This window comes from Coturnix japonica, chromosome 4, assembly GCF_054131305.1.
Source record: "Coturnix japonica strain WE chromosome 4, WE-NBRP24, whole genome shotgun sequence".
Taxonomy (NCBI): domain Eukaryota; kingdom Metazoa; phylum Chordata; class Aves; order Galliformes; family Phasianidae; genus Coturnix; species Coturnix japonica.
This window is the reverse complement of record NC_140666.1, coordinates 11,494,321-11,513,000: the sequence shown is the minus strand read 5'-3', so window position 1 is coordinate 11,513,000 and position 18,680 is coordinate 11,494,321. Positions and strand designations below refer to the sequence as shown.

General features: G+C 43.7%; 2 long non-coding RNA genes across 5 annotated transcripts in view; one reads left to right on the top strand and one right to left on the bottom strand.

The window, feature by feature from the left end:
• Positions 1 to 8,766, top strand: part of LOC107312647 (uncharacterized) — a 24,129-nt gene extending 15,363 nt beyond the window's left edge. For all 4 annotated transcript variants that reach the window (XR_014945110.1, XR_014945109.1, XR_014945112.1 and 1 more), the window contains one exon: positions 8,399 to 8,766. This is a non-coding gene — a long non-coding RNA (uncharacterized LOC107312647). The remainder of the gene's footprint in view (positions 1 to 8,398) is intronic.
• On the bottom strand, positions 4,531 to 18,680 carry LOC107312648 (uncharacterized). The gene is made up of 7 exons (XR_014945113.1): positions 18,423 to 18,680; positions 17,979 to 18,186; positions 16,771 to 16,834; positions 15,934 to 16,020; positions 14,850 to 15,072; positions 10,352 to 10,524; positions 4,531 to 8,521 (listed from the first exon to the last, which is right to left on the bottom strand). It is a non-coding gene; the product is annotated as an uncharacterized LOC107312648 (long non-coding RNA).

Genomic DNA, 18,680 nt, shown 5'->3' with positions numbered 1-18,680 from the left:
ATTTTAATATCACCTGATCTTTGTACAGTTAATTCCCTTGACACCAAGCCATGTGAATACTGACCTCTGATTTTCACAATAACCTTGACCATAAAAATACAGTGGCTTAATTTACATCCCCATAGCTGAAGGCTCTGAGTTTTTTCCATTATAAAAACCCAGTTTTAGCAGGCTGGACGATATGGATTGGTGAAGATGTGCGTGCAGTTTTCAGGAGGGAATTTATTCTTAGAAATTGGGTCAAAGAATTTGGTTTGGCAGGCCTGACTCAAAGCGACTCTGGCTCAAAATAGAAGAATTGCAAGGCAGCTCATTAACAATTAGTTGTAAAATTGCTTTATTTTAAAAGTGGGAATAACTCTTCATCAGCTAAATCGTCTACAAGCTGACCGCACAGGCTGAATGTACGAAGATGATCTGGCCTGAACAAGAAAACAAAGCCAACCAGGGTATTGATTTTTTTATATACTTATCCTACCTTGCTTCCTTAATCCTTTGTAATTTCAGTACAATTGGCTCTTTCTCAATATTGTATGTCTTTTGTACAGTTAACTTAGACATTGAATAAAAGGAGCTATGAAGTCTGCTTTTGGCTGGTGGAGATGGGCTCTGAGCCTCCACCGATGTAGACTTTCATTGAGAGCTTCTTGGAAGACCTCATTATGAACACTCCACCTTAAATCTTGCTGTTCTCTGCTTCCTTCTTGCCCTGCCCACAGGGGTCTCCAGGGTGTCTATAGGAAATGTGAATCATAGACTCATTAAAGTTGGAATGCACCTCTAAGGTCACCCAGTCCAGTCATTCACCTACCACCATGACCACCCATAAAGCCATGTCTATTAGTGCCATATCTCCGTGGTTTCTGAACACCTCCAGGAATGGTGACTCCACTACCACCCCCCTGATCAGCCTGTGCCAATGTCTCACCACTCCTTTGCAGAAGCTTTTCCTAATATCCAACCTGACAGCAGGGATGCCAGGGTGCTTCATTTTCCCCATAGCAACAAGGGTGATGTGACCACACACCACCTGCTTTGCTTATGTGCCTTTGCTGTGTCAGAGGTTCTTAATGATCCCAAATCAGCTTGTTTGACAGTATATTAATTGTGCAATTCCTCTGAGATCTTCAAGTATGCAACATTTGTGAATGCTTGTCAATTAACTTTTTCCTGTTGAGGACTAATGACTCTAAATAACACCTTGAGCACTGCACTGCATCTTTCCCATGCTGGGTCAGGCTCTGGAGCTGCGAATACACCTGAGAAGATTAAGTCTGCAATGCTAAGCGTCAGAGTTATCAATATTTATACAATGGGCAGAATTCATATCAAATCTGTCAGGCAGAATCTGTCACCATGGTGCTTCTGAAAGGTTACCAGCCTTGAGATGTCTGCTTCTCATTTATAAAATGATTTTTAAGATGAATCACTTTACAATTGGAGTCTTAGTCCACAGGTAAGCTGCCTGATTCATCACTGAACTCATTTCTGGTGTATACACGCCATGTGAGGAGGGAAAAACAGTATGTAAGGAATTCATCCAGGAGATGCGTTTTGGAGAGCAGACTCCCTCAGGCAGCTCGTGCCCTCCCCTTGCTGCTGCAGCTCCCTGCATTGTGCAGGTGCTGTGCAAGTCATGCAGGCAATGCTGATGCTGCCCATTTTCTGTTTTTGCAGAGGTTCCTAAGCTGTTTTTGCTCCAGAAGCAGGGTGAGGAAGTGTTCAGTGCCCAGAGGACTCTGTGATGCCCAGGCACCATATTTTCTCTGCCAGCAGTGGCACACACATAAGCCATGTCACTACTGCTGCTGCTGCAAACATCAGGTTTGCTCTCTCCTTCGCTCTCTTCTGTTTGAGTGGAAAATGAAGAAAACATTGAAAAAAGCAAGCCTGGCATTAGCATTGATGCCTTACATAAGTGCTACCTCTCTTTTGTAATCTGCTTGCACTGTTACATAAATTTGTTCTGCTCTTTTATTCCCACGACATACAAAAAACAATGCTTTTCCCCCTAATGGGAAATCAGTTGTATAGTAAAAATACTAACTGAGGCATGGAGATGCTGATCCATTTCCTGTTTGAGTCAGTAGAAAGGCTGTTATTGATTTCAGTGGTTTTTTGAGTCTGGCTCTGCATTTTGTCCATTTTTCAGTAGATGAATTTGCTGCTTATGGGTGCTTTATCAGGGGTAATAGTCACCACATCTAAGTCTTCTGGAGAGGAACAGGAGCACAACAGAGAGTAAAAGTGATCACTTCATAAGCTGAAAATGTGTCGTTTTGATGGGATGAGAGAGAATGGCCTCAGGTTGCACCAAGGGAGGTTCGGGTTGGATGTAAGGAAAGATTTCTTTTCCAAAAGGATGGTGATATGATGGCACAGGATGCCCAGGTAGGGTCACCATTACTGGAAGTGTCCAAGCAATGTGTAGATGTGGCAGTGAGAGGCACGGTTTAGTAAGCAATATTGGTGGTAGGGGAGCGATGGGACTGGATGATCTTAGAGGTCTTTTCCAACCTGAATGATTCTATGATCAGAATACAAAACTGTGGATTATGTTTGGTAGGTAACCTCACTTTATCTTGAAGGTCTACAGGTACGATGGCTGGGCGTCTCCTGGCATTTTTCACCCGTTGTGTAATAGCTGACAATTTCTTTAAAACCTGATGCAACGTGACATTTATGTCACATCTGATCTGCTTACATTGTTTTACGTTGTGTCAACTGATGTGATGCAACCAGACATAGCCTAATAGCTAGTGATGTGCAAAACAGGCGGGTTTTTTTTTCCTTTCTGTGCTTGGACCAGTGTAAGACATCACGAAAGGCAAAATAATCTTTGACTGCATAAATGTGACACTGTCACATTACTGGGGAAGAGTGACTGCAGGACTATGTGTGACCCCATCATATTACCCAAATGAACAGGCAGCTCAGCTTCATCTTCAGAAATGACAATGAAGCACATGAAATCTCCTTAATGGTGTTGGAGATTCCCTGTTTTCAGAGACGGCTTCAGTTGTTACCAAGGTGTTGTGGATGAGTTTAGTGAATGATTTATAGGTGGCTGTTTGCCTGAGCGAACAAATGTGGATAAAGGGAAAGTGTGCAAAGAGATCACATTGCTGGGCAATTGAGCTACAGCAGAAATCTGCTGAGATAGAGGCAGGTAGTCCTGCTAGTGTTTGTGAACCCAGCAAGAGTCATGCACGCTTGGGCTCCTTAGAGCACAGTGCAATTTGAAGGTTCTATGCTTAAGATACTCTGTGTGCAATCCATATCTGTGTGTTTGGGGGGACAAAATGCTCCCCACATGCTGAGGGGCAGTGCTGAGTATAGCCATGCCATGGAGGATATGTGGCATTAGAAGCCCTCACTAGGTGAGAATGCAGAGGTGATGTGTTCTGTTCAGTTGCTTTTTCAAAGTTGACTCACAATGTGTCTAAATGCCTGAACTCACAAGCACAGCATTTATTGCATCCAGCTGCATTTCTGTGGGACTTTTCCTCCTTTAAGTGATGAGTTCAGAGCAGGCAGCTGACACAGGTTACCACAGAGGTGACAAATATTGTAAATATTCCACTTTCTGCAAGATGAAATACAGTTGGTGGAAAAAAAATCTTTAAGCAGACTCTATAAGTACAGCGCTGAGTGAAGTATTTATGGCCGTATGATAAATAAAGCTAGGAAAGGTGTTTGTCAGAAAGCAGTGGGCCAGATAAATTATACTTGGCTTGAAAAGGCACTTAGGAACACTTGAAGAAAATCAGCATAGGTGAAGAAGGAGGAGTGGCTGCTGCTTACCTAACTCTCAGCCTGGCTGCAGGCAAACCTCACTGCTAAGTGTGGTGGGGACCAGGGTTAGAGAAGCTACCACCAGCTGCAGCATCCAAAGCCAAGCCAGGAGACTGGCACATCTGCTCCTTTGCTCAGCACTGTTATCCTAAATTGATTGCATCTAAGGGCATCTGCAGCACTGTCACCAGCACTCTGCTGGACAGCTTCATCTGCTGAGCAGCTGGCTTTCCTTCATAAGACATGACAATATTTCATTAGGCTAGCAAATGGTACTTGATAAAATGAGTCTTAGCAGTGTTTTAAGAAAAGAAAATAAGCCAAAAGCATCAACTGTGCTGGGAATTTCGTGCACAGGCAGCTCAGGGCAGTGTGCCCAAATGGGGCTGGCCTTCTCTTGTGCCTCTGTGCATCTTGGTCAGAATGTAGATTTCCTACAGTTGATGTCATCCCCATCCCAAAAGCTGCCAAAAGCAGAGCAGGGGCAAATATTTTCTTCCTTCTGCCCTGGTCTGAGCTGCACAAACATCTACAGGCTCAAAGTCAGTGAGAGGGAAATCAACTGCATTAGCAGTGCTGATCTGATTAGGTTGACAGCAGAGCACAGACAAACACAAGCCCTTCCCACCAGCCATTATTATGTCAGAAAAATCTCTGTGACACTGTAAAGGTCTTTTGTATTTCAGTTAGTTGCTTTCCCAGAACAAGCAATGATTAATTTTAATGTACTGCTCATTTTTTATTTTTTATTTTATTTTATTTTTTTATTTTCTATTTTGAAAGTTACAGGAGTTGCGATAGCATTTAAATGGCAAGAGGTGGCTGAACTGCACCAGCAGCAGTCTGTGAGCCCTGCTCAGCCCCTGGCATTTTGGCATGACCCTCATTATCCACACTGCTCAGTGCTTCCCAACAAGATCACTTCTGTAGCTTTCTCCAAGGGACTTGTTTTCTTTTCCCTATCTTGTACTTTCTGTAACTCCAGCGAACCTCGTGTGCGAATGCGGTTTGATCCATCCAGGCAAGGACTGTAGTGCGCTATGAAACAAACTGGTTTGTTCTGATTTCTCCTCACTGAGAAAAGGCTCACAGCTGTGAGGTGGCTGCTGAGCAGTATGTGGGGCACAGCCAGCACAGGGCTTGGAAATCACAAACAAGTCATCAGATAGATATGCTCAGTAAACTGCTTTTAACTACATTTTGCCAACAATGGCAAAAGATTCCAGCTGCTGTGGGTTTCAGCTTTCTTGGCCTTTTGCAAATATACAAATATCTCCCTCTACATTTTCTCCTTGCAGTACTGATAGATGCTAAAGTGGGTAATGAAGCTATAAACCTGCATGTCCCCTTTGCCTGATATTTATGGCTAGTTACGGGGATAAAGTCCACTCCTACAGAGAATGGTACAAAGACACCATTTCCCAGCAAGATGACATATGGTGAGGCAGACAAAAGCTCCCCAAAAAGAGCAGCAATTCGGTCAGGCTGTTCACTGCTTCTTTACGTAACGTCTTGACATGGGAACACTGGTAAGTTCTGGTTCTCCAGTTCCACGTGTTACACACACAAGGGAGAAGATCTAAACAACACCTGCAGTGCCAAGAGAGCTTGCTGCTCAGTGACTGTGCTCAAAATATTGTGTTAAGCACAGAGAATAAATAGTGGATAGCAGTTGCCCCTTCCGATGGTTGTTGGAACGGCGCCTTTTCTGTGTTCAACACTCTGCCAAAATATTGCAAGAAAAAGAATTGTGCTCTGCAGTCATCCATTCTCTGCGCTCTCAAGGCCTTGGCACAATAATTAAGTTATTTCTGTTAAATTTTGGTCCGCAGCTCCTTTGCACACAGTGCAACAGCAATGCATCATAGAATCATTAACACTGGAAAAGGCCACTAAGATTACAGAGTCCAACCATCAACCCCTCTCCACCGTGCCCATAACCACATTGCTCAGTGCCACAAAGGAGCAATGGCACATCAAACATGGAACTGAATGCCATAAAAACCCTGTGTATATGTGGGGAGAGCCCACTGCCAGATCTTCTTCATCAGAAGGGTTTCTGGGATCAGTGACATCGTCATTCCCAACCTCTTCTTTAAATTTCATCCTTGGATCCATCCACTGAGCCCTGGGATTAATCCAAGGGCTGAATCCTTGAATGCATCAGTGTTGAAGATACGGCTGGGGCCTCCCAAGACTCAGAGCAATTAAGACTCTTCAGATTTCACTTCAGATTCAGTGATATATTTTTATATGCTGTAAGATGTTGGGCATAATAGATGAGAACTCTTGGAGGGAGGTGAAGAGAAAAGAGCTGTTGGAAAAATCCTTTATTAACATTTTAGTGAGAGTTGAGTAAAAAGAGGCATATTCTACATGGATTGGGAGGTGTCAAAGCCCAGTACATGGGGCACTGTCTGAAAAGAAAGACCAAGGTGGTAAATACCCCTTGTGCTGCACCAGAAGCCTGAAGAGTGAGCTCAAAGCAATCTCAGATTCCTGCTCTCTGCAGGCTGTGGCTCATGGATGTGTTGTTGGAGGGAGTTTCTGCAGCCTCTGCTATCAGTGTGCAGCTCCAGTGCTGGGCACAGTTATGAGTCTGCTGTTTCAAATTACCTTCTTATTCTGAGTACCTAGCAAGCTATGAAACAAGAGCCACGTTTCAGACTCCTGAGCCTATAAATTCTTCCACTGTCAATGCTTGTTTTTAGATTGAAGACAAGTGTAGTGTATGGGGTAATGAAAAAGATATACCTCTGAATCTGCAGGTCCCTTATGTTGTTTTGAAATCCTGCTCGCATGCTACGTGCTCCTTCAAAATGCTCTTGTTGCATTTGTTCATTGTAATAAGTTGTGTAAAAATATTCCCCATTATTTTGCTTTGTGCTGAAGCTGGCAATATTAGCTATTCCACTTGAATGCTCCGGCTAGAAAACTGTGAATTTCTTTTCTTCTGTGATTTTCCCCTCTGTGTTTTTCATCTCATCACTGAGATGGAAATTCTTTACCAGTTATACAGAGAAAAGGTCTGTTAAGGCAGATGTTGTTTCATCATCTGCTAACACAGAGGTCCTCAGCATACAGAATGGTGGTTTACTGCAACAAATTAAGTGTACAAACTCTTCATGTGGAAGAAATGATTTCTGGATTCCCTCTGAAACCCCATTTCATCTGCAGCAAGATGAGTTAATGATGAAAATTACAATTTCATGTCTGTTAGTGCTACAGAGAAACTTACTTTGTCTCTCAAAACTAGTTTTCTATTCTTTGTTGTTATTTTAAACTCCTTCAGCCGTGATTTGGAAATGGTGGCTGTGATCATTCCTGTAGCTGAAGTTACATAGAACCATAGAATATCCCGAGCTGGAAGGGACCCATGAGGATCATCAAGCTCAGCTCCTGGCTCCACACAGGACCATCCAAAATGGCAGTGGCTAGTGGGACCACTGGTTCTCTATCCAGGTTGGAGGTGAGAAGCAACAGGACAAGAGGACTGGTCTCAAGTGCCAGCACAGGTTCAGGTTGGATATTCAGAAAAATTTCTCAGGAAGAGCAGTGATGCACTGGCACAGGTAGCATTGGGGTCACCATCCTTGGAGGTGCTCCAGAGCTGAGGGGATGTGGCACTGAGGGACATGGTGATGAGCATAGTGCCGTTGGGTTGGGGTTGGACTTGGGGATCTTGGGTATCTTTTGTAGCTTTGATGACTCTATGGCAAACACAGCGTACAACTTGCTCAGTCCATCCTGCACTGTGTTGTAGTTTGATGGGAGTCTTCCATTTCAGGGCAAGTCATCCACGTCCATCCCTTTCAATGCAGCTCAGCACTTGGTCTTTTGGGCTCTTTGCTGGGGTTTGGTGTGCAAGAGGCAGAGGGTGTCATCCCTCATAATGATGAGGGTGCATTTCTGTGGGGCTGCAACACTTACAGCAAGCGACACTGTTGAGCTGGTTTGATTTATCCTGAAAGGCTGTAGGTACATCTCAGAGCTGAGCTTTTGTGCTTTCAGCCACAGACACAGCCAGGAATTGTATTGAAAGGAAGAAGAGAGTCATCATGAGAAAATGTAGATTTAGATTCATCTTAAAAATAGACATTTATTTCTAGAGTAGTGCTTTGGAAGTTTTCTTTTTCTCTTCAGGAGATCATCCTGTACTGCATTTCTGCTATATCCTTTCTATGTGGGAGACAATTAGATTACAAAATAGAATACTTCTAAGATTTTTCTTGACCACGGTTTGATCTCCACTCTATATTTCAGGCCTTTCTCAGGGATCAGAATCATCACAAACCTTGTTATGGTGACCCAGCACCGCACCAACGTGTGCCTGGAATGGCTCTTTCCCTTTTCTTGGGCTCGTATGGCTCAGAAAAATGGCTTCAATTCTGGTGCAGATCAGGGAGTGTCTGCTCTCTTGGTGGTGAAACAAAGTCTTTAAAGTATACAGCTATGGTTGAGAAGAATAGTAACATTCAAGAGGGAAAAAAAAAAAAGAAATTTCACAATGTATTGCACTGTGAAACAGCTTCCTACTGGGAAGCTGTTTTATGGGAACTTTTCTGATGTCGGACTTTTTGTTAACCTACCTTTTTGTTTACAGGGTCTGAGTTAATCTGTCCGTGCTCCTCTCCGACAGCAAGAACGCTTAGACAGTCAGTCCACTGCCAAGGGAGATCTGGGGATCACTGTCGTCAGCTTCGATGACACTGCTATATTAAGGATGCTTTAGGAATAAGAAATCAATGAGACAGTCGTTTGAAATGACCCAAGGACTTTCCAGCCCAGTGATTTAATATCACAGTGAATAAAAATATCTTAGTAAATAGTAGCGGTCTAGAACAGAATCTGCCTGAAGGAATTTTCCAATATTACTTTTATTTGCTTGTCATAATACATTTCGGCTGCATTTTCCTTCTTCTGTTCCATATATTATATTAAAGATGAAGGAAAGTTTCCGATTTGGTCTGAGATTTTCGTGAGCCTTTTCTCCTTTTTAGTTAACCACGAAGACATTAAGATACAAATATTTAATTTACTGACAGAACAATTTAAGCCAAGTCTGAAAGAGGTTCTTCCAGCCATAGATGTGCTGCTGAAGAAGCAACAAGGAGCAAACCCCTCATTTTGAGCCATGTTGAAGTGTTTCTTTCTTCTTCTGTGCAGAAAGGAACCCTTTTGATCTCACCCTTTTGTAAAGTAAATCTTTGTCAGGTTAAATGCAAAGATCCCTATCAGAAGGCACTTAGCTTTGACAAGCCTGACAGAGACCTACCTACCCTGCAACACGGTAATGGCTGGCACTGAAATGAAAAGGGCTTGGATAATGAATAAAGAATATTTTTGTAGCATGACTCATAAGTAATACAAAGGCAGCTCTGGCAATGTCTGTACTAATTACAGACCGGTTGCTATGTTGTTACAATTGTGGATATTAAGTGTGTGGGATGCTGAAGTGTGTGGGCATCCTGCTAAGCCTGAGCTCAGCTCCCTGCCACTGAAATCCTGTCTGTCCCAGCTGGAAAGTGGGCAATGTGTGTAGGTGCCTAAATACGGGCTGAGGATGACTAAATGTGTCTTTAATTACACTTTTTGTTGTTTGTCCCTCTCGGTCACAAACTTCTTCAGCTGTCAGAAAGATGTGAAGAATGTCACGTGCTGTGGATGTGAGTGCTGATGGTGCTGTTGTTGTAGGGTGATGCTCCAGGTTCTCTCCTCCTTGCACAGCAATGCAGGTTTGTGTATTTAAGATGTTCACGGTGAAGAAGTCAGTCCCTGTGCTGAGAAAACTGCGCACAGAAAATACATCCATGGCTGTTACCTATCCACAGCTGCCATGTTAGGAGGTTTTAAGTTCATCTGAAGCATGCCAGCAAGCTGGGAGCTTGCAGACTGTGTCAGGTAAGGAGAACACAAGATGCATGTGTGATTTTGAGAAGCAGGAGAGGAAGAGTGGTTTTGTTTTAGGACTAATTTCTACACTACCAGAGCACTGAGGACAGAAACTTCCTCTTGTACCATAACCCCCTTCTGTATGTGGCTGTAATGGAAACAACATTTAGCCTGTCATTATTCTCCATGCAATGATCCCCTCAGTTTCCTGCTCCGTTGCTGACATTCAAGTGGAGAAACCAGGAGTATTCTGAATGAGTGTACTTACAGAATCATGGAGTGGCTTAGATTGGAAGGGACCTTAGAGATCATTGAGCTCCAGCCCCTGCCATGGGCTGAGTGCCCCCCACCAGGTCAGGCTGCCTAGAGCCCCATCCATGACCTTGGGCACCTCCAGGTGTCAAACATTACTTAAATAAGGAAAAGCTGTAATCAAGTTGTAGTGCTTGAATTCAATTTCCTGGCAAAGTTTTAAAGGGTTATTAGTGAGAGTCATACCATCTACACCCCAAAGCAGCCCTTGAGAATTAAATTCTTGCAAATGTAATTGCTGTATGGATGCACGGTATGTCAGTTTTGTATGTGCTGAATAGCAACTGCCTGTTGTTCTCTGTAGTGTGCATGCAGCATTTGACTTTCAACAAGAGATGAGAACAGACATTACCTTAAATATTCACAAGGAAATGTCAGCATAGATGAGGCAATACAGGGGGAGGGATGGAGGTGGGCTTGGCATAGATCATTTCTGGCCTTGAGGCATGAATAGCTATTCTGGTCACATTATTCTCAGCAATATTAGTCCAATAATGCAATGCAGATCTTGTCTTTAATGGTAGCCTGTAAATAAAAGACACATTTATTGTTAAAAACACATTAGCTTGGGAAACTTGGCTGGCAGCATGCAGTTTTAAGAATTGTCATGGGACCTGCATTAATTAACCACACGGGGAGAATTCTCCCCACTGCAATCCATAGTAAGGTTTGTTTTTAGAAGGCAAGCACCTTCACTGCTGGGGAGAGCGGGAGCCCAGGTGCTTCCCTGTGAGTACTTTGGCATCTCACAGTTTCAAAGATGCCTACAGTTTCAAAGATTCCCTCCTGTGCTGCCTCCTGGGGTGCCCACATGGAGCCAGGCAGTTTTTGCATCTGAAGGCAGCTTAATGTACACACTATTTTTGCTACTTTGCATTGGATGATGGCAGACACTTGCCTGAACCACTGCTCACTTAATGTGATGTATGTTCTTCTTGTCTTGCCTGCAGGATTTGATATAATGATTTCTCTTGCTACAATCATTGCGTATGACTTCACACACAAGGCTTGTCCCATTACCATTTGTTTTTGCCAATGTGCTAACAAGTCTCCATTTCCAATTTATCACCCCTTCCATACTTCTGCAGATGTACATTATACTGACATGCTAGAGGCTGGAATATTCAAGCTTGCTTTATTCTGCTTGGGAAATCACATCTTTGCCTGTTTCTCTGCATTTGAACATCAACTTTTCCTGAACATAGAATACACTGCAGTAGTTGTGGTCTGGCTTCTCACACCGCCCTTCTCCCACCATTTGTAGGAAATTTGTTAATGACTGAGGGATAAAGACATCAAGGTGTCTGGTCTTATCTCAGCATGCTGAATTAATGGCATAACGCCATTCCCCGTCTCCTCTGTGGGAGATCATGACTGGAAAACCAAGAAGGAAACGATGCTGCTGCTGTGCTCCGGCAGCTCTGCACTGATCCATATGCAGCACATCAAAAGGAAACTACAGCTGATGCTTAGGCTGGTGGTTGTGAGCAATGGGCAGCAGAGGGTACTGAAATTATTTGAAAGAAATCATAGAGGAAAAGGCAAAGGAGATCATCAGTGTTTTACATACTGTTAAAGGGAGCAGATTGGTTTGTGGGATGAGAAATACCAGAACTGGAGCCAGAAAGTCAATCTGGGGGCACAGGCAGGGAATAAGTTGTTCTCTACTAAGAGATGGCATTAGAAAAGCCACTTTTGCCTGTGAAACTTGCTGACACGGAGAATCATCACAAACTTCCTATTCCAGTTATCGTCAAGAAAAAAAAATGCCTTGAACAGCCAGGCTTATGTCTCAACTAGTGAGACATCCCAGAAAGGCGTATTTCGTTAAGAACAATGCTTTGAATCTTTGTAATGATACCCGGGATAATTTTATCAGAGAAGGTTATAAGTGGTGATGCATTACATTAGCCCAGCGCTCTGCAAGACATATGGAAATTAGTGATGGATTAGATTTCAGAAAGCTTATAAGAAGTGTCTTGCAAGACCTTTAACCTAAAAATCGCTCACAACTGAGCAATCCATTAAAATAAGCATTAAAATAATCCTCAGCTGGTACAGTAGTAAGAAATATGCTGGTGATTATTAGGTTCTGGTTATTTTCTTAACAGTTTAATACATAGCTGCAGGGCAAATACTCCTGATAACGGCAAACAGGAGACATTACTCTGTTGGGAAAAAGTTGGATGTGGAACTGAGAAACTTCCATGTCTTGAGGTCTTGTGGAGGCATTTCACACTCACACATGTCCCGGCTGGGTGAGGGCTGGGTTTTACCCATGTAGTGGTTTCCTTGGTGTCAGAACAGATTATCCTGCCAACACACCGATCTGACAGTCATGTCTATGCTGTTTTACGGAGCCTGGCTGCCTAATGTCACCCAGCATAATTTTCAGGGCTGGAAATAGCAGTTTAATGGTGGAAGTGCAAATCAGATTTTCCTGTCGGCCACTCATCCTGCTGGCAGCACACAGGGCTTGCTGACTCCGCAGGGAACAAGATCACTGTGAAAAGATTCATCACCAGTGACGAGTGCTGGAATATATATGTCTGCACAGAAAACATTGCCAGCAGCCTGCATTTTAGGCTGCTGGTGCGTGGCTTACTGCTGCAGAACAGGAATTTCACTTCCAAGTTGTTCTTTGTAGCGCCTTTTGCTATTGTTTTTAACCAGCAGTGCTGCATGTGGGCTGGGCAAACAAAGGTTGCTGAGGGTCCTGTGCTGTGTTTGGGCAATGTGAGTGTGCCTGGCATCATGGCACAGCCCTTGTTGCCAACCCACAAAGTAGCTGCCTGCAGGGACCGCAGTCATTCAATGGCAAAGATTTTTTTCCTCTGCTAGAGGGGTTATAAGATAAGCTACAACTACTCCTCTCCAATTTTGCTGATAGAACCATCTTCCATTGTCAGTGCTGTTCTGACACGGGTCTGTACTTTGAAAGACACACATACACTTGATGCATACTTTGAGTTCTTCTTGAAATAAATCCCCAACTCATCCAACTTTTCGTGATGTGCTACCTCAGTTTATCAGGAAAGTGCTGCTAACTCCAGACACTGCCTACTCAGCAATACATATTTGTTGATGGTATTTTCCATCACTAATCACACAAGCTATTTCTTTTATCATTGCAAGAATTGCATCAGCTCTGCTGACCAAGGAAGGCCATTAACCTTGGCTGCAGCAGCTCCTGGAATGAACAAGGAGACTTTTGATATACATCACACAGCAACTTTGGGAGCCTGCATTGCTTCCCACCTTTCTCTTTCAGATATCAGGTGTTAGTGCAATGTGCCAGGGTTTCAGACTAGCAATCACATCAATCTGAGCAAAGAGCAAGCTGTCATAATTCTCTGCACTAATGAAAATGATGATGACAACACAAGAATCCTTGCCAACCTCATCATCTTGCACCACAATGGCTTGGAGTTATTTAAAGACAGACTTACGGTTTTAGTCACACGTACACGCCTAGGAACAACTTCTGAGTGTGAGTGAGCTCCACAGCAAAGAGGAGTTGTATGGAGAATTTAGGTGTTGTTTGGTGAGCACTGGCATGATTCCTGCTGTACAAGAGCAAACAAACACAAAGAATGTGGCAAAAAGGAAGGCTGGTGAAGTGCCTTGAATTCAGTTTGCAAGCTGAGGATCTACACAAACGTAGAAGCAAAGAAATGCAGCATCTCCCTATCTCTGGCATTTACATGTAATAAATACACGTATTTACTGCATCATCTGAGGTGAATGCGTAAAGGAAAGGGAATAAAAAGCATGAAATCAAATTAGATTTTGGCAGTTGTAAGAACTAGTTTGTGCAATTTGATCTCCCTCGAACTCTGTCCCCACTGGTGATTCATGAAGCAGAATGTCAAACCATAGTAAATTCAAGGAATAGATGCAGCATTGTAAGACTGAAGGAAAGCCAAAACGAATGTGAAAGTGGGCAGACAAAAGGAAAAAGAACAAACAGGAAAGCTGGTGGGTGGATGGAAGGGAAACAAAGGGAACCTGAGGCAAGGAGGTGAGCTGGGAACGCGACAACATGTTGGGCTCCACAGAATTCTTCTCAAATTTCATTATATATTCTATATTAGCTTATTTGAAAGCATTGTTTCTCAAAAGAAATTTGAAGAAGTACGTTGAAGGAGGAAAGGGAGCCTCTGGCAAGCAAAGGAAGAAATGTCTTCAGATCAGTCCCTTCATGGCTTGTAGACAAGAGCAGGGGAATAAACACTTGAAAAGAGCAGTACGTCACGACTTGCCCTTGTCAGTCAGCTGAACATCCAACTTCTGTGTTTCTGTGGAGTACAGAAATAACGCATCGCACACTCTGGTACAAGGTGGTGGTGGTGGTACCTCTTGTAGGGAACAGGTGGTATGTTCCCTTACAAAGGGGCTCTGACAGCATGTACTACCAGCCCACAAACAGCCCTGCAACACCCTGAGCTCTTCACAGTCAGCCTGTATTTGCCAGTAAGAATTCTAGACTGATTTCTGATGGAAATGAGGCATTTGAATCATAGAATCAATCACCAAGGTTGGAAAAGACCTAAAAGATCATCCAGTCCTACTGTTCACCTATTACCAATAGCTCCCACTAAACCATGTCCCTCAACACAACAGTCATTTGCAGTCAGCCTAGCTTCTTCTCCCCATGACTGTCCCTGAACATCTTTTCACAAAGTGTGACAGTACGGATTTCCATCAGCCACATTTCAGCATCCCGTGGAAACACTTGGCTACACCCCAGGAAAACCTGCAAGCCCCAGAGGGGCAGCTAAGGCAGTTAAGAGAATAATTCTGCAGATCTCTCTCAGACAGGCTCCAACCCTCACTTCCCAGTCACTTACTGTTAATTGTTCCCCTGTTCCAGGCAACCTGAGTGCCGCCAACATCATGAGAGGGAATCATGTTTGACCCAGAGCAATGGGAATGGCTGCTCCTGCTTTTAAGTATGAGTCAGGTTCGTGCAGAGCTGGCACAGATCTCTGCTATGGAGCATCTGGGATGCTCAGGTCCAAGGTGCTGATGGTGTATCTTCTCAGCATCATTCTCTGTCCAAAATATCTCACCCTGTAGCACAAACACACACAAGAGACAGCTTCAGACCTGTTCAGCTATTCACATTTCAAGTGGCTTGTGGATAGTGAAGGGTTGGCTGCATACGTGTTAAGAGTCTGTTTATAAAGCATGAGGGCTCTTTTCATTGCACAACATGCACAGCATTACTAGGACAAGCTACGAGAGCTCAGGCTCTTCAGCCTAGAGAAGAAAAGGCACTTGGGGCACCTTATAGCAGCCTTCCAGGACCTGAAGGGAGGCTACAGCAAAGCTGGTGAGGGACTTTATATAAGGGCAGGTAGCGACAGGACAAGGGGAAGTAGCTTTAAAGCAGAAGAGGGTAGATTCAGACTAGATATTAGGAAGGAATTCTTTATTGTGAGGGTGGTGAGACAGTGGAACATGTTGCCCAGCAAGGCTGTGAATGCCCCTTCCCTGGCAGCACTCAAGGCCAGGCTGGCTGGTGGGGCTGTGAGGTTGTCCTTCTGGGCTAAAGGGAGGTGTCCCTGCTGTAGCAGGGGGGTTGGAACTACATAAAGTCCTCTTCCAACCCAAACCATTCTGTGATTCTATGAACATATTAAGGCTCTTACTGAATATTTCTCTCTATTGATCTAGAATCACTGCATTTCCTTTCTTTGAATTTTCAGCCTTTCTTTCACTCAAAGTAAAAGGAATGTATTTTTTCCTGTGCAAGAAGACATTACAGACAGTCCAAAGTTGTTTCACTCAAGCTAAAGGCTCCAAGAAATCACACATGTGGGTCTGAAGCCAGGAAAGGAGCAGTGACAGCACAAAGTGGTGCTGCACATCCTGTGGGTGAACACATCCTACCTGTGATTTGAGTTCCATTAGCCACAGGGGAAAGCTTACCAGACTGCATGGAAGTTTTTGGAAGAAGCATCAGAGCATGCTCTGTAAATTCTCTTTTGTGCTGGGAATCATCTTTCCAGGAAAATCCTAGGATTTAATAAAGAAAGGGCAGAAGGAAGTGCTTTGATTTTGAAGAGGACAAGAGGGAAATGCAAATCGGAGACGTCTTTTAGAAGAGCACTGAGATACATGATGGTGCTCTTCAAGCTGTGTCTTGCATCTTAAACAGAGCTTGCAAGGTTAACAAAACCCACAGACAGCCACACTGGGAGTGCTGATTCAGTACATTTTACACAGTCCTTTGCACTAGGAAGCCTGGATGGTTCCCAAGAGCGAGCAATCTGGAAATAAAAATGTGTCTGATCAATAAAACCAAACGACTTGAGGAAATCTGAGTTTAGTGTTCTTTAAGCCTTAATTGGCTTTGCACGTAGCAGAGGTGACCTTGCCCTTTGCAGCTCAGTTGTTACAGCGACATGCAGTGTTACTGCAAGATAACAGCACAGGGGAGCCGCTGGCAGCACAGAAGATGCAGACCACAGGTGAAAGAAGGGCCTGAAAGAGCACAGGTTTTTATGCCTGGATCTTTCAGTGCTACTCTCTCTACATCAGATGTTAGCTAACACCTCTCTGCAGCCCCACATGCCTGCTAGTTCCTTATTTTCAAAGGCATGAGATATAGACGTACAAATTGCCAACATGGGTGAGCTAATAAAAAGGCAAGCATAAGTATTCAAACAGTGTGATCTATTTAAATAGGGAAGTTAAACAAAATCCATCCCAACTGGCTTTCAACTCTCAGCCCCATGATCTAAAAATCAATTGATTTTTACTTACAGAATGCTAAATCCTTCCGAGCTGAGGCTTCTCTTCTCTCAGCAGTCTATGTGGGCAGAAGTAACTGCAGAGGTTTTATGGAGGTTAGCCAAGAGAGATGGGCCAGCAGAGCACAGGATCCCCTACAAATCCCCTCCAGATGCATTCATACCCTTCTGACAAAACCATCCCAACAGAAGTGAAATATGCAGTGACATTCAGAGCGAGTCTATTTGAATGGGATTTGCAGCAGTGCCCAGCAGTACCCCCAGAGATGAGCTCTCAGTCACTGCAAGGGCTGCCTTCCTCAACACACGCAGCCATGCCAGGCTTCTGCTGCATATTTCATCGCCTGTATTTTGTAACCTGGCTCTGAAAACTCACTTGGAGCTGCGATGTGACATTACTCCATTGTAATGCGAAAATCACACCCTCATCTGCTTGGAAATTCCGGTAATACAAAATCAAACTGTGCTCAGCATATTTAAGTGCTTTTAAATAAAACACTTTGATGTCAGTGAGAAGCGAGCGGCATTTTGGGAGGGGAACACATAGGAGAAGCTCACACATCCCATCTCTCATCACACATTTAGAAGGAAGTTTTTCACCCAGAGGGTGGTGACGCATTGGAACTGCCCAAGGAGGCTGTGGATGCCCCATCCCTGCAGGCATTCAAGGCCAGGCTGGATGTGGCTCTGTGCAGCTTGGGCTGCTGGTTGGTGACCCTGCACATAGCAGGGGGTTGGAACTGGATGATCACTGTGCTCCTTTTCAACCCAGGCCATTCTATGATTCTATGATATGACCCCATGCTGCAGGAAAGGCCTATAGGATGGCAAACTCTGACCCGAGCCAGGGCTGCCCACTGCCCAACCCCACTGACAGGGGGACCTGAATGATTATTGGGGATGGGTTGATGGCTGGACTACATGATCTTAGTGATCTTTTCCAGCCTAAATGATTCTATCTGAAGCCTCACAAAGACTAAAAATAATTTTAAAAAATACAACCAATAAAGCCAAATAGCCACAAAATACAACTCTGTTTTCTACAGCTTTGGCAATAAATTCTACAGTGGTAAAAAAAAATGTGGTAGCCAGCAGCAAACAGCAGTGCAAGGGGTGATAGGTTTCTGTATGATGTCCTAATGGCATGGTAAATAACTGGCGTCACTTCCTTATGATGCACCTATTGCTTTATTGATAAGCACTGGAGAATACATCACATACCTTTATGTTTTTCACTTCCGATTAAACTCCTGGCTGCTTCAATGAGCCCTCTGTACACAGTTCGACTGCAGCCTGGTGATCTGTAACTTTATGCAGTGCAATGCGACCATTCCTCAAGTCCTGCTCAACTCCAGCTGTAACTTTTCATGGGCAAAGATGGATGCCATGAGCAAAATGCAAGCACGGGAAAAATTTATCTCAATTTATCCTGCACAGAAAAAGTAACAGAGGATACCTTGCTGAAAGCAAAATATACTGCTTGAATGAATTTACAATATGTAATAAAATACAGCAAGGAGAGACCATTTATGGTAGGAGAAGAAGGTAATATATGATGTCAGTAACTCACTTTAAAACGATGCTATTAAGGAAGTATAAAGGTGATAATCGCCTTTTTTAGGAGTTGAAGTTATATTTATAAACCAGTTGATGTGTGACACCTACCAGTATAAAAGAGTCACTTTTCATTTCTTCCAGAAGAAGATCTCTGTGTCTTATGCCACCTCCAAGTCCTGCTGCAGCAGCGGATGGCAAAGGCAGGCCCAAGGCTGAGGTGATGGCAAAGCTTCCTGTCCTCAGGACCAGATTATAACTGCAAAGAAGCAAAGTTTCTTATGCAATCCACAGAGGAGCTGCTGAGGCCAAACCAGGAATTAAATCAATTCTTCTGGCATCAGTCTCCAGGTTGACACAGAGATATCC